The sequence below is a fragment of the Schistocerca nitens genome, chromosome 6, assembly GCF_023898315.1.
Source record: "Schistocerca nitens isolate TAMUIC-IGC-003100 chromosome 6, iqSchNite1.1, whole genome shotgun sequence".
In the NCBI taxonomy this organism is placed as follows: domain Eukaryota; kingdom Metazoa; phylum Arthropoda; class Insecta; order Orthoptera; family Acrididae; genus Schistocerca; species Schistocerca nitens.
In genome coordinates, this window is record NC_064619.1 from 620,154,969 (window position 1) to 620,172,267 (window position 17,299).

At 45.1% G+C, this 17,299-nt stretch overlaps 1 protein-coding gene across 1 annotated transcript in view; it reads left to right on the plus strand.

Annotated features, from left to right (window-relative positions):
• Nucleotides 1-17,299, plus strand: part of LOC126263528 (serine-rich adhesin for platelets) — a 245,304-nt gene that overhangs the window by 145,456 nt on the left and 82,549 nt on the right. The gene's annotated exons all lie outside the window — the stretch shown is intronic.

The window sequence follows — 17,299 nt, forward strand, 5'->3', positions numbered from 1 at the left end:
ACCACGACGCTGTGGCTCTGCCACTTCACTCAATGCTGCACTTGGACTGTTTCTATTTTACTTCTTTTTTCACAGTTCACTACACCTTCTTCCTGTTTTTGTGCTTGATCTGTGTTTAGTTTTCGACCCGCTATCGACTGGGCCTTCTTACCACTAAATCTCAAGGGGGTGCAATGGGAAGTTCCCCTTGTGAGATGGCTGAATGGACACGACTCGAAAGCCAGTAATAGTAATAATAATAATAATAATATCCAAACAAATTCAAATAATATCACATCACAGCCAATACAGGTTAAGCGTGGAATATACCAAGGAGGCTCATTAAGTCTTTTCTGGTTCTGCCTTGCTCTGAACCCACTATCCAACATGCTAAATAATACAAATTATGGATACAATATTACTGGAACATACCCACACAAAATCACACATTTGCTATACATGGATGATCTAAAACTACTGGCAGCAACAAATCAACCAATTACTGAAGATAACAGAAGTATTCAGCAATAATATAAATATGGCTTTTGGAACAGACAAATGTAAGAAAAATAGCATAGTCAAGGGAAAACACACTAAACAGGAAGATTACATATTGGATAACCACAGCGACTGCATAGAAGCGATGGAGAAAACAGATGCCTATAAATATACAGGATACAGACAAAAAATAGGAATAGATAATACAAATATTAAAGAAGAACTAAAAGAAAAATATAGACAAAGACTAACAAAAGTACTGAAAACAGAATTGACAGCAAGAAACAAGACAAAAGCTATAAATACTTATGCTATACCAATATTAACCTACTCATTTGGTGTAGTGAAATGGAGTAACACAGACCTAGAAGCACTCAATACACTTACACGATCACAATGTCACAAATATAGAATACATCACATACATTCAGCAACTGAAAGATTCACATTAAGCAGAAAGGAAGGAGGAAGGGGATTTATCGACATAAAAAACCTACATTATGGACAGGTAGACAATTTAAGAAAATTCTTTATAGAACGAGCAGAAACTAGCAAAATACACAAAGCAATCACTCATATAAATACATCGGCTACACCACTGCAATTTCATAACCACTTCTACAACCCTTTAGATCACATAATATCAACAGATACGAAGAAAGTAAATTGGAAAAAGAAAACACTACATGGCAAGCACCCGTATCATCTAACACAGCCACACATCGATCAAGACGCATCCAACACATGGCTAAGAAAAGGCAATATATACAGTGAGACGGAAGGATTCATGATTGCAATACAGGATCAAACAATAAACACGAGATATTACAGCAAGCATATTATTAAAGATCCCAATACCACAACAGATAAATGCAGACTTTGCAAACAACAAATAGAAACAGTAGATCACATCACAAGCGGGTGTACAATACTAGCAAATACAGAATACCCCAGAAGACATAACAATGTAGCAAAAATAATACATCAACAGCTTGCCTTACAACATAAACTTATAAAACAACAGGTTCCCACATACAAGTATGCACCACAAAAAGTACTGGAGAATGATAAATACAAATTATACTGGAGCAGAACCATTATAACAGATAAAACAACACCACATAACAAACCTGACATCATACTCACCAATAAAAATAAGAAATTAACACAACTAATCGAAATATCCATACCCAATACAACAAATATACAAAAGAAAACAGGAGAAAAAATTGAAAAACACATCCAACTGGCTGAGGAAGTCAAGGACATGTGGCATCAGGATAAAGTTGACATTATACCAATTATACTATCAACTACAGGAGTCATACCACACAATATCCACCAGTGCATCAATGCAATACAGCTACATCCAAACTTATATATACAACTACAGAAATCCGTAATTATTGATACATGTTCAATTACCCGAAAGTTCCTAAATGCAATATAACATATACCGTACAGTTAAAAGGAAGTCACGCTTGATGAAGATCCGCGTCACTTTCCATTTTTAACCAGACATAACGTCTGAGAAAGAAAAGAAATAATAATAATACATAGGCTGACAATGTTGTCGATATATGGCTGCGAGTCTTGTTGCTGCTAATGTTGCTGGGCAATGTAGCCCGGCTATACTGTCAGCGTCCGCAGCTCGTGGTCTCGTCGTAGCGTTCTAGCTCCCCGAGCACGGGGTCCCGGGTTCGATTCCCGGCGGGGTCAGGGATTTTCACCTGCAACGGCAACCCACCTCCATTCAGAGCTTGTCTAGTACTGCGGTGCGGATCTCCCGCATCGTTCCCCTACGCTCTGTAAAAAAGCATGGGACTTCGTTTCCATACTGTCAGCAACATGTGATATCCGTTGCTCGTGTAGAAGTACCTTTAAACAAAGTCAACAGAAGACCGCGAGACGTAGGCAACAGGTAGCACGTCAACAGGTGACGGCGGGAGGCGCCTGTGAAGCCCCTACCAAACCCTTAGGGTAGTGGCGTGGATGCAGAAAGGCGCCGAGCGGGAGCGCTGAGCTGGGCCGGCGTGCACGAGGCAGGAGGAGGCAACGAACCCGCCGCGCCGGCTGACCGCGCACCAAAAGGACAGCCAAAGCCGCGCCACTCGCCTCGGCCAGAGCGCGGGCCGTGCTGCCAGCTGCCGCGGCCGTGGCGTTCCCTCCACACCTACATCTGTATTCCGCAGGACACCTTACCGTGTGCGGCGGAGGGGACTTTTTGTATCACTGTCACTCGCTCCGTTTCCTCTCCCAGTCGCGAAACATTCGCGGGAAGAACGATTGCCCGTGCCTCCGCATTTTACTTTCGTGATCTTCTCGCGGCGGGGGATGTATGGGGGGGGGGGGGGAGGTCAATATACTGTTTGGCCCTTCTAGGAACGTACGCTTTCCGAATTTTAACAGAGAAAAAAATCGTGAAGCAGAACACCTTGCTTGAGGTGCCCGTCAGTGCAGTTTGAGTGAGCAACTCTGTATGATGTTCTTGCGTTGACTAAAAGAACCTGTGACGAAATGCGCTGCTCCTCTTTGGATCTTCTCATTCTTTTCTATCTGGTACTCATCCCACACTGAGCAACAATGTTGAAGTATTGGTAGAACGAGCGTTTCGTAAGCTATCCCGTTCCTGGATTAATTACAAAAAAATGGTTCAAATGGCTCTGAGCACTATGGGACTTAACTGCTGCGGTCATCAGTCCCCTAGAACTTAGAACTACTTAAACCTAACTAATCTAAGGACATCACACACATCCATGCCCGAGGCAGGATTCGAACCTGTGACCGTAGCGATGGCGCGGTTCCAGACTGAAGCGCTTAGAACCGCTCAGCCACACCGGCCAGCCGATTAACTACACTTCCTGACGATTCTTCCAGTGAATATCAGTGTGGCACCTGCGATGAACTTAATTTTGTCATTCCACATTAAATCGTGTACGCCTTCCCCTACATATTTTCTGAATATGGCTGCTTCTAGTGGTGCTTCTGAAATCGTGTAACCGTAGAATAAAGGGCTTTTCTGCCTATTTGTGTCCTATACGCTATACTTGTTTATGATTAATGTCAGCTGCCAATCCTCTACGGCTCTTCCTACATTTCGCTGCAGTTTTCTAGCATTGCTAGTTATCTATATATAACGCTACCATCTGCGAAAACCCTCGTGGAACTTCTGATGTTAGCCGGCCGGGGTGACCGCTCATTCTAGGCGCTACAGTTTGGGACCGCTACTGATGTTATTAGGTTAATTAGGTTCAAGGAGTTCTAAGTTCTAGGGGACTGATGACCTCAGAAATTAAGTCCCATGGTGCTCAATGCCATTTTTGAACTTCTGATGTTATCCTCTAAGTTATTTACACGGTGTAAAGGCTACAAGAGCAGATATTTCTATTTGTGACTCAGGATGGTGTACTGAATAACATTACATCAGTGTTTACATCATTTACAGACTAATAATTATAGAAATTATAAGTCAGTTCGAGTGGCAAAAGTAAGCCAGACCCTTACTTCCCATGGGCAGCAGGTCACATGTTGAATTGTGGATGATGTAAGCGCTAAAAGATTAGCCTATAAGGACAAAAATGGTTCAAATGGCTCTGAGCACTATGGGACTTAACTGCTCAGGTCATCAGTCCCCTAAAACTTAGGACTACTTAAACCTAACTAACCTAAGGATATCACACACATCCATGCCCGAGGCAGGATTCGAACCTGCGACCGTAGCGATCGCGCGGTTCCAGACTGAAGCGCTTAGAACCGCTCAGCCACACCGGCCGGCGCTCGGATAGTACCAAACGTTGTATGACGATGTAGTATCGACCAAAACATAGATTATTTCGTGATATGTGCTACCGTCCAGTAGAACATGCATAAAAGGCAATTAAAAGTAACACCACAAGTACGAAGCAAAGGAAAAGCGTATCTGTGAGTACCTGTTCGCATATTTCGCGTGGGTGAGTTGGTAGAGCGTGAGGTTGTCGTACCAAACCCCAATGATGACAATTTTTTAAAATTGTTTACGCGTGAAACTGTTATAATTTATTTTCTCCTCATTCTTTTCCGTATGCAGCCATTGTTGTGAAGCGTTTGTTCCTCAATGAATGACACTGTGTGTGTGTGTGTGGGAGCGGGGCGTCCTGTTTACATTGATTTTTGAACGTTATGTACTTATTATTGATCATATTACTTTGTTTATTATTACTACTATTACTTTTATTACCTGTATTTTATTATTATCATCATCATCAATATCACCATTACTTCCGTACATGTGATGCAATTGTTTGTTTATTTTTCTGTTCTGATGGTATATTCTGTGAAACTAGAAAAGTACGCCGCAGTGGCCGAGCGGTTCTAGGCGCTTCAGTCTGGAACCGCGCGACCACTGCTGTCGCAGGTTCCAATCCTGCCTCGGGCATGGATGTATGCGATGTCCTTACGTTAGTTAGGTTTAAGTAGTTCTTCGTTCTAGGGGACTGATGACCTCAGATATTAACTCCCATAGTGCTCAGAGCCATTTGAACCCTTCAGGAAAGTACTCTATATGTTTACTACTTTCAAAGAAACGAAGCGACAGCAGACTGCGAATAGAACATTGCTGTAAATTCCGAACATCTCTTTTACGTGTCATAAACGTGTTGTCCCACGTATCACTTCCACGCGCAAGTGTTCGAACCCAGTACTACTGCTACGACTATCCAACTCTCTACTAACTTCCCCATGGAAGCTATTCTTAATAGTTATTCAAAGTTATGCTTTTCCTGTGACCCGTAGTTCTGGTGTTACTTTTAATTAACGTTTACGCCGGTACTGGTGGACGACACCACATAGTATGAACTAAATCGGAGTTCCGGTTGATATTCTATTGACATACAACGTCTGGTACAGATGTGACATCTCGAGGTTTGGGTGCAAGGCTTTAGGCTTTGGTGGCCGTTGTCACTGGTGACTTCCGGCATAAGAAGTCAGCCTCATTCTGCCAACGGCCTTGTCAAAGAGGGCGGAGGAGCGGATAGAGGTTCAGGGCACTCTCTTGTCCTAGGGGTGGGAAATTACCCCTAAAGGCGGAAGAATCAGCAATGATCAACGACATGAGGATGCAGAAGGCAATGGAAACCACTGCATTAAAAACACGTAACGTGTATCCACAGGACATGTGGCCTGTAATTGAAGAAGTGTCATGATGATCTCTCCATTGGCAAAAGATTCCGGAATAGTCCCCCATTCGGATCTCCGGGAGGGGACTGCCAAGGGGGAGGTTACCATGAGAAAAAGATTGAATAATCAACGAAAGGATAACGTTCTACGAGTCGGGGCGTGGAATGTCAGAAGCTTGAACGTGGTAGGGAAACTAGAAAATCTGAAAAGGGAAATGCAAAGGCTCAATCTAGATATAGTAGGGGTCAGTGAAGTGAAGTGGAAGGAAGACAAGGATTTCTTGTCAGATGAGTATCGGGTAATATCAACAGCAGCAGAAAATGGTATAACAGGTGTAGGATTCGTTATGAATAGGAAGGTAGGGCAGAGGGTGTGTTACTGTGAACAGTTCAGTGACCGGGTTGTTCTAATCAGAATCGACAGCAGACCAACATCGACAACGATAGTGCAGGTATACATGCCGACGTCGCAAGCTGAAGATGAACAGATAGAGAAAGTGTATGAGGACATTGAAAGGGTAATGCAGTATGTAAAGGGGGACGAAAATCTAATAGTCATGGGCGACTGGAATGCGGTTGTAGGGGAAGGAGTAGAAGAAAAGGTTACAGGAGAATATGGGCTTGGGACGAGGAATGAAAGAGGAGAAAGACTAATTGAGTTCTGTAACAAGTTTCAGCTAGTAATAGCGAATACCCTGTTCAAGAATCACAAGAGGAGGAGGTATACTTGGAAAAGTATACCTGGAAAAGGCCGGGAGATACGGGAAGATTTCAGTTAGATTACATCATGGTCAGACAGAGATTCCGAAATCAGATACTGGATTGTAAGGCGTACCCAGGAGCAGATATAGACTCAGATCACAATATAGTAGTGATGAAGAGTAGGCTTAAGTTCAAGACATTAGTCAGGAAGAATCAATACGCAAAGAAGTGGGATACGGAAGTACTAAGGAATGAGGAGATACGTTTGAAGTTCTCTAACGCTATAGATATAGCAATAAGGAATAGCGCAGTCGACAGTACAGTTGAAGAGGAATGGACGTCTCTAAAAAGGGCCATCACAGAAGTTGGGATGGAAAACATAGGTACAAAGAAGGTAGCTGCGAAGAAACCATGGGTAACAGAAGAAATACTTCAGTTGATTGATGAAAGGAGGAAGTACAAACATGTTCCGGGAAAATCAGGAATACAGAAATACAAGTCGCTGAGGAATGAAATAAATAGAAAGTGCAGGGAAGCTAAGACGAAATGGCTGCAGGAAAAGTGTGAATACATCGAAAAAGATATGATTGTCGGAAGGACAGACTCAGCATACAGGAAAGTCAAAACAACCTTTGGTGACATTAAAAACAACGGTGGTAACATTAAGAGTGCAACGGGAATTCCACTGTTAAATGCAGAGGAGAGAGCAGATAGGTGGAAAGAATACATTGAAAGCCTCTATGAGGGTGAAGATTTGTCTGATGTGATAGAAGAAGAAACAGGAGTCGATTTAGAAGAGATAGGGGATCCAGTATTAGAATCGGAATTTAAAAGAGCTTTGGAGGACTTACGGTCAAATAAGGCAGAAGGGATTGATAACATTCTATCAGAATTTCAAAAATCATTGGGGAAGTGGCAACAAAACGACTATTCACGTTGGTGTGTAGAATATATGAGTCTGGCGACATACCATCTGACTTTCGGAAAAGCATCATCCACACAATTCCGAAGACGGCAAGAGCTGACAAGTGCGAGAATTATCGCACAATCAGTTTAACAGATCATGCATCGAAGCTGCTTACAAGAATAATATACAGAAGAATGGAAAAGAAAATTGAGAATGCGCTAGGTGACGATCAGTTTGGCTTTAGGAAATGATCTGCTGAACGGAATGAACAGTCTAATGAGTACACAGTATGGTTTGAGAATAAATCGGAGAAAGACGAAGGTAATGAGATGTAGTAGAAATGAGAACAGCGAGAAACTTAACATCACGATTGATGGTCGCGAAGTCAATGAAGTTAAGGAATTCTGCTACCTAGTCAGTAAAATAACCAATGACGGACGGAGCAAGGAGGACATCAAAAGCAGACTCGCTATGGCAAAAAAGGTATTTCTGGCCAAGAGAAGTGTACTAATATCAAATACCGGCCTTAATTTGAGGAAGAAATTTCTGAAGATGTACGTCTGGAGTACAGCATTGTATGGTAGTGAAACATGGACTGTGGGAAAACCGGAACAGAAGAGAATCGAAGCATTTGAGATGTGGTGCTACAGACGAATGTTGAAAATTAGGCGGACTGATAAGGTAAGGAATGAGGAGGTTCTACGCAGAATCGGAGAGGAAAGGAATATGTGGAAAACACTGATAAGGAGAAGGGACAGGATGGTAGGACATCTGCTAAGGCATGAGGGAATGACTTCCATGGTACTAGAGGGAGCTGTAGAGGGCAAAAACTGTAGAGGAAGACAGAGATTGGAATACGTCAAGCAAATAATTGAGGACGTAGGTTGCAAGTGCTACTCTGAGATGAAGAGGTTAGCACAGGAAAGGAATTCCCGGCGGGCCGCATCAAACCAGTCAGTAGACTGATGACCAGAAAGAAAAAGAAGTCACTGGTGGTAAAATGAGTCGTTTGGCTGCACGGTTTGGCTGCGCCGTTAGGATCCGTCAAGGTCTTCACTTCTCGGCGTTTCGACCGCGCCGCTGGGATCAGCTTTAGAATTGGTCTGGTGTCCCGGTATGGCCGAATGGACAACAGTAGAATCCTAAAGGAGGTCTCCGCAGAGGATGCCGAACATCGAGAATTGAAGATGTCTGAAGACGAAATTGACGCAGCCTGACAACTCGCAAGATTTAACGTCTAAGTTGTTTGCCTAACGACCTACTCACGTGGTTGGGTTTGCGGCCTGACCGCCTCCAGAGCGCATCCCAGCCAGGTTGTTTGTTGTTTGTTGTTGTGGTCTTCAGTCCTGAGACTGGTTTGATGCAGCTCTCCATGCTACTCTATCCTGTGCAAGCTTCTTCATCTCCCAGTACCTACTGCAACCTACATCCTTCTGAATCTGCTTCGTGTATTGATCTCTTGTTCTCCCCCTACGATTTTTACCCTCCACACTGCCCTCCACCCAGCCAGGTAAAGGCGCTCATTCACAAGCTGACCGCACCTACTGCTCGAAGGCTTTTTTAGGCCTCACAGTCATTCGTTCGACACCCAATTCGTCAACGAAAATCCCCAGCTCGTAGTCTGGTGCTTAGCGTCGTAACCTCCAGATCGTGGGGTCTTGCGTTCAGTTCCAGGCCGCATCAGAGATTTTATCTGCTCCGGAACTTGGTGGTTTGCGTTGTTATCATTTCACTCATTTTCATCACTTGACGCGCAAGTCGTACAAGTGGCACGGCACAGAAAGACTTCCACCAGGCGTTCGAACAACCCCAGACGGGGTCCCTCGGCCAATAATACCATATCATCATTTCATTTCTTGGATAGAAAAGGGCGGAAAAGATGGTGGTAACTAGAAATACCTTCCGCAACGCATATAAGGTGGCTTGCGGAGTATAGATGGACCGGTTGGACGAGAAGTCCGCGTACCTCGTAGTTCTTTCTTTCGCTACCGCCTTTATCCCGCATTGTGCGCAGGGTCGGCAGGGTTAAGTACGGACTTGGCATGGTTAATTGGAAGGGGTGGCCGGATGCCCTTCCTGCCGCACCCCCATACCCCCCGGGACGGAATTAGTGTAGCTCAGCTGACCGTGTCAGGTGTAAATCGTGAAATAGTGTGAATGTGTTTCAAATGTCTGCGAGTCGTGTAACTGAGGCGGGACGTGGGGGACCAGCCCGGTATTCACCTAGTAGTATGTGGGAAACCGCCTAAACCCACATCCAGGCTGGGCGGCACACCTGGCGTGGTCGTTAATCCGCCGGGCGGATTCGATCCGGGGCCGGCGCGCCTAGCCGAGTCCACGAAGCAGCGCTTTAGCGCTCTCGGCTAACCTGGCGGGTACAGTCCGCGTACCTCGTAGTACCAAACGCTAATTTGATTTCAGTGCAGGTACTTTCTTACGTATTACGTGTCCAGTAAATCGGTATGTTTCCCATCATGCTGTAAACATATTTCCAAACGCTTCCACCTTTCCCTTGGCGTGTTTTTGAGTGTGTCTGCTCTTATACGAGGTGTGGCTAGAAAAAAACCGGACTAGTACTGGTGAAACAATAAAACGAATGCAATAAGGCTGAAAGTCGCGTGGCCTGTCACGTGACTCTCGCTCCGCCTACTGCTCGAATTTCATCTGCCTCCTGCACTCAGTCTGCCCGTGGCGTCTGTTTTAAGTAGTTGACGTTTTGTCTGTGCGTCGGAAAATGTTGAGTGTACAGAAAGAACAGCGTGTTAACATCAAATTTTGTTTCAAACTAGGAAAATCAGCAAGTGAAACGTTTGTAATGTTACAACAAGTGTACGGCGATGATTGTTTATCGCGAACACAAGTGTTTGAGTGGTTTAAACGATTTAAAGATGGCCGCGAAGACACCAGTGATGACACTCGCACTGGCAGACCATTGTCAGCAAAAACTGATGCAAACATTGAAAAAATCGGTAAACTTGTTCGACAAGATCGCCGTTTAACAATCAGAGCAGTTTCTGAGTTAACAGGAGTTGACAAGGAAAGTGTTAGGCAGATTCTTCATGAAAGTTTCAACATGAACAAAGTGTGTTCAGAAATGGTTCCAAAGTGTCTCACAATTGAACAGAAGGAACGCCGAAGAATGATTTGTTCTGACATCCTGGAAAACATTGAAAGTGATCCCACCTTCTTACAAAATGTTATTACTTGCGATGAATCGTGGTTTTTTACTTACGATCCCGAAACTAAACGCCAATCGATGCGTTGGAAAACTCCTGGTTCTCCACGAATGTCAAAATCGAAATTCAAGGCAATGATGATTGTTTTTTTTTTGACATCAAAGGGATTGTGCACATTGATTGGGTACCAGAGGGACAAACAGTGAATCAGCATTACTACATTAGCGTCCTGGCTACCCTATGTGAGTGAGTACGGAGAAAACGGAACGATTTGTGGAGAAAAAAGTCATGGATCCTTCGCCAAGACAATGCCCCAGCTCACAGTGCGTTGTCAGTGAAGACGTTTTTGGCAAAACACAACATTCCCATCTTAGATCATCCACCCTACTCACCTGATTTGGCCCCCTGTGACTTTTTTCTTTTCCCTAAAGTCAAGTCAGCTTTGAAAGGAACTAGATTTGAGACTGTTGAAGCAGTAAAAGAAAAAGCGACGGAAGTAATGTATGGACTTACCGAAAATGATCTGCAGCATTGCTATGAACAGTGGAAAATTCGTATGGAGCGGTGTAGAGACCGAGGAGGAGAGTACATTGAAGGAGATAACATGAAATTGTAAATAATTGTAAATAAATGTTTTTTCCAGCATCAGTCCGGTTTTTTTCTAGCCGCACCTCGTAGTGCGGAATGCACGCTTAGCAGCTTTGCGCGGCTCTTTGTTTGTAGCATAATGACGTGCAGATACATGTGCCTTAGTGACTCCCCGTAACGACTTGTCAGGTGTGGTGACGTCAGACTTCTCGGTGGCCGTTTTTAAGGGAGGTGTTGTTGCTGATGAACCACGACCTACCTACCGTACTGGACCGTGTCTATCTAGGAATTCGCGCACTACGAGAGCATAGCTGCAAGCGTTTGCGTTCTGGGAGGCTCCTCTCCTCAAGCTGAGGTATTAACCATCTGCGCCATTCACAATCCCTTCAAACAAGCACGGTCCAAGTAGATGTTGTCACGTCATCGCTGCCCGTGGCATTAGGTCAGGTGGGTTCCTTTCTGATTGTGTAATGATGATTCTCTTTGGCCTAAACGACAATATCTCTAGCACGCGATTTGTGATAAATAGTAAATTCGTATGGAAACATAAACTAGGCACGGCTCACGTGGGATGCTTAAACGCTCTCCTTTTGCTCTGTATCCGGTAACTCGTTTACGAACGTCGATCTAAAATGTCTGACGTTCACGTGTTTTCTCATGTGCTCTCGCGTTGTTGTCCTCGGCATACCGAGTTCCAAAGCGCGTTTGCGTGTCGACTCCATAAGGAGCTTGTTCAGTCGGCTCCGGCACACGTTTCTTCTCGTGTCTTCTTCCTTCCACTCCGTGGCCTGTCTTTACCACTGCCAAAAGCAAAAGTATGTCTTCCCCAATTCAGAAGTTTTGCCTTTCGCCGTGGAGCCTTGTTAAACCTTTCCCGGAATGCTCCCATAATATTTCTCTTGCACTGTGTGTTGTCATTCGAGCGCCCACACACTTGTCACTAAGCGCCCCTAAATGGTGTAACTGTGACCGCACACATCTGCCATGGCTACAAATTAAAATTTGACTGCGACTACGAAAACATGTAAACACAAATTCCAGCAATTGATAAAAAGTAACATAGCTGCCGACCTGCATAATAACATTTGATACTAAACAGGTGTTACAGGGGTACGGGACGCCTGCTAGAATGGCGGGAGCTGTTTGTTTATATTTTTTCATATTCGCAAGATGTGACTTGGTCGCGAATGGAAGAGTGACCCGAAAACGTAGAATAAATTTCTTTTATTTTACGCCTATGGTCACAAACTTGTAGGTCCTCAGACTGCCGGTTTCGATCAGCAATGACCATTTACAGGGCCGGCAGGTATGGCAGAGCGGTTCTAGGCGCTTCAGTCTGGAACCGCGCGACCGCTACGGTCGCAGGTTCGAATCCTGCCTCGGGCATGGATGTTTGTCTTATCCTTAGGTTTACTAGGTTTAAGTAGTTCTAAGTTCTAGGGGACTGATGACCTCAGATGTTAAGTCCCATAGCGTTCAGAGCCGTTTGATTTGAACCATCTTCAGATCTGCAGCAAAATATGGGAAAAACACAAATACAGCTAGCAGATTGTCTGCAGGATAAAACAGTCAAATAGACCATAATGAAAAGTATTACTGGCATACATGTGAAAATTGTGAGCTTTAAGTATAACAAGGCACACCTGCATTATATACAGGGTGTTACAAAAAGGTACGGCCAAACTTTCGGGAAACATTCCTCACACACAAATAAAGAAAAGATGTTATGTGGACATGTGTCCTGAAACGCTTAATTTCCATGTTAGAGCTCATTTTAGTTTCGTCAGTATGTACTGCACTTCCTCGATTCACCGCCATGATTTCATACGGGATACTCTACCTGTGCTGCTAGAACATGTGCCTTTACAAGTACGACACAACATGTGGTTCATGCACGATGGAGGTCCTGCACATTTCAGTCGAAGTGGTCGTACGCTTCTCAACAACAGATTCGGTGACCGATGGATTGGTAGAGGCGGACTAATTCCATGGCCTCCACGCTCTCCTGACCTCAACTCTCTTGACTTTCATTTATGGGGGCATTTGAAAGCTCTTGTCTACGCAACCCCGGTACCAAATGTAGAGACTCTTCGTGCTCGTATTGTGGACGGCTGTGATACAATACGCCATTCTCCAGGGCTGCATCAACGCATCAGGGATTCCATGCGACGGAGGGTCTATGCATATATCCTCGCTAACGGAGGACATTTTGAACATTTCCTGTAACAAAGTGTTTGAAGTCAAGCTGGTACGTTCTGTTGCTGTGAGTTTCCATTCCATGATTAATGTGATTTGAAGAGAAGTAATAAAACGAGCTCTAACATGGAAAGTAAGCGTTTCCGGACACATGTCCACATAACATATTTTCTTTCTTTGTGTGTGAGGAATGTTTCCTGCAAGTTTGGCCGTACCTTTTTGTAACACCCTGTATATAAAACATAACATATCCTAGTATACATTGCTGACCGAAACCGGTAGTCTGAGGACCTACAAGTTTGTGACCATAGACGTGAAATAAAAGTAATTTATTTTTTCATATTTTTTCCCACGATGGACATGAGCTCCAGGAATGCAAAAAGCTGTTTTAAATAATTTCAGTCGGTTACCGCGCGCTTAGGTAAGAAGTGTTTTCATTTCATGAAAATGTGGGGCAGGGGGAGCAGGAGGTATAGACACTCATCCGTACGTAAGTGTTTTGTTATCCACTTCAACGTACGGATAAGGAACATCTGTTAACGCTAAGGTCGCCGGCCGAAGAAAACGTTTTGGCTCTAATAAGATCGATACCGATTATTTTAAAAAAAATTAGAGATGTAGGAATTTGGCAGGAAACGCCTAGCGGTATAGACGCATAGTAGCGCAACTACTGCGAAGAAGACAGGACTCTTGCGTTCGTTACCTGGGCGCGGTGCTGGCGGCGGCGTGTCCGCGCTTTTTAATCTCCGCGGCAGACGTAACTACCCCAGGCTGCGTAGACAAAACTCACTCACCGCAGGCATGCCGCTGATATATCGCCTGAGGGTTACGACCGTCGGACACAGACTCCTGACTGCAGCACAGCACCTGCCGACAGGGGGTGGGGGTGGGGGAGGGGTGGGAGTGGGGGCAGCGTCCTCTGCACCCTGCCCTTCGCCTACCCGCTCCGTACCGTCACACCTGTTCTGTTCTTCAGTCCATTAACTGGTTTGATGCAACTCTCCACGCTAATATAACCTGTGCAAGCGTCTGCATAACTACTGAAACATACGTCCATTTGAATCTGCTAGTTGTGTAAGGTAGGTGCGTTCTTATGTAATTCCAGTAAACACAACAGACACACGAGCGGTTCTAGGGGCTTCAGTCCGGAACCGCGAGACTGCTACGGTCGCAGGTTCGGATCCTGCCTCGGGCATGGATGTGTGTGATGTCTTTAGGTTAGTTAGGTTTAAGTAGTTCTAAGTCTAGGGGACTGATGACCTCAGATGTTAAGTGCTCAGAGCCATTCGAACCATTTTTTGGGACTGGCTTTCTACAGTGTTGCATGATGATGAGTACGCGGACAAGTTCACAGACGAAATCATCTGTCAATCTCATTAGTCCAAATTCAGTCCATTTTCTAATGCACAGTACGTTTTACCAACATATTACAAGCAAATTACACTCCTAAATTCGTAATATAACTTGCATTGCTCGCAGAGATGCGTGCTTAAACTCACACGTCTTAACGGCGTATCATCATACTTAGCACCGCCTGCTTGGCGCGTATCACTTGGTTGGCCGGTCACTAGTTACATTGAAGATGATGCACCAAGTGATTCGTACCTCCTTAGTATCTCAGTTGTCTTTATTTTTGGGTCATCAGTCTTCTGACTGGTTTGATACGGCCCGCCACGAATTTCTCTCCTATGCTGACCTCTTCATCTCAGAGTAGTACTTGCAAACTACGTCCTCAATTATTTGCTTGACGTATTCCAATCTCTGTCTTCCTCTACAGTTTTTGCCCTCTACAGCTCCCTCTAGTACCATGGAAGTCATTCCCTCATGTCTTAGCAGATGTCCTATCATCCTGTCCCTTCTCGTTATCAGTGTTTTCCACATATTCCTTTCCTCTCCGATTCTGCATAGAACCTCATCATTCCTTACCTTATCAGTCCACCTAATTTTCAACATTCGTCTATAGCACCACATCTCAAATGCTTCGATTCTCTTCTGTTCCGGTTTTCCCACAGTCCATGTTTCACTACCATACAATGCTGTACTCCAGACGTACACCCTCAGAAATTTCTTCCTCAAATTAAGGCAGGTATTTGATATTAGTAGACTTCTCTTGGCCAGAAATGCCTTTTTTGCCATAGCGAGTCTGCTTTTGATGTCCTCCTTGCTCCGTCCGTCATTGGTTATTTTACTGCCAAGGTAGCAGAATTCCTTAACTTCATTGACTTCGTGACCATCAATCCTGATGTTAAGTTTCTCGCTGTTCTCATTTCTACTACTTCTCATTACCTTCGTCTATCTCCGATTTACTCTCAAACCATACTGTGTACTCATTAAACTGTTCATTCCGTTCAGCAGATCATTTAATTCTTCTTCACTTTCACTCAGGATAACAATGTCATCAGCGAATCGTATCACTGATATCCTTTCTTGTATTTTAATTCCACTCCTGAACCTTTCTTTTATTTCCATCATTGCTTCCTCGATGTACAGATTGAAGAGTAAATGGAACAAAATTAACGTCTTGTCGGAATGCAGATTATCGTACAGCCAGACAGTCTTGTGTCCTGCCGGCCGAAGTGGCCGAGCGTTTCTAGGCGCTACAGTCTGGAGCCACGCGACCTCTACGATCGCAGGTTCGAATCCTGTCTCGGGCATGGATGTGTGTGATGTCCTTAGGTTAGTTAGGTTTAAGTAGTTCTAAGTTCTAGGGCACTGATGATCTCAGAAGTTAAGTCCCATAGTGCTCAGAGCCATTTGAACCATTTTTGAACGGTGTAGTACAGTACTGAGAGGGCCTCCCATGCTATAATGGAATGTATGTGAATAATTATTTAGTTACTCTTAGTAAATTAAAATCGGCACCTCGTGGTCTTGCGGTAGCGTTCTTTCTTCCCGCGCACGTGGTCCCGGGTTCGATTCCCGGCGGGGTCATGGATTTTCCCTGCCTCGAGATGACTGGGTGTTGTTGTGTCGTCTTCCTCATCATCATTATCATTCATCCCCATTACGGTCGGAGGAAGGCAGTGGCCTGGTACTCTCCTCGGAGTATGGGACCTCATCATCATCAGTAAATTAAAGACAATATGATAACCCACCCTCGTGCTGTGTGCCTCGCCCTTGCCTTCGGCTCGAATTGGCACAGGGCCCGAAGGACTCAGTCCCTCCGGTGGCCTTCCGCCGCCGCTTTTATTCCATCCTAGCCATGTATCAGGCTTTTATTATTATTATTATTATTAAAATGGCTCTGAGCACTATGGGACTCAACATCTGTGGTCATAAGTCCCCTAGAACTTAGAACTGCTTAAACCTAACTAACCTAAGGACATCACACACATCCATGCCCGAGGCAGGATTCGAACCTGCGACCGTATCAGTCGCGCAGTTCCTGACTGAGCGCCTAGAACCGCTAGACCACCGCGGCCGACCCATGTATCAGGGCTCTGGCGTGTTTTACACTGACGGTTCGATGGTTGCTGGTCGTGTCGGTTATGCTCTAACTCTAGGGGACCATTACGAACAACGATCCTTGCCGACTGGCTGCAGCGTTTTCACTGCTGAGCTGGTCGCCATCTTCCGTGCCCTAGAGTATATCCGCTCCTGCTCAGGTGAGTCCTTCGTTATCTGTAGCGACTCCCTGAGCAGTTTACGAGCTATCGACCAGTGTTTCCCTCGCTCTCGTCTGGTGATGGCTGCCCAGGACTCCCTCCATGCTCTTGCCCGTTGCGGCCGCTCTGTGGTCTTTGTGTGGACCCCAGGCCATGTTGGGATACCCGGCAATGAAAATGTTGACCGCCTGGCGAAAGAGGTCACCAGTAAACCATCTCTGGACGTTGGCCTCCCGGAGACTGATTTGCGAGCCTTCTTACGCCGCAAAGTTTTTGCGCTATGGGACGCTGAATGGCGCAATCTGACCACACCCAATAAACTCCATGCTATCGAGGAGACGACGACTGTGTGGCGGTCATCCATGGGAGCCAATCGCAGAGACTCAGTTGTCCTTTGTCGGCTCCGCATTGGCCACACCCGGCTGACGCACAGTTATCTACTGCGTCGGGAGGACCCTCCTCTATGTCGCTGCGGGGCGGCTTTGACAGTGGCCC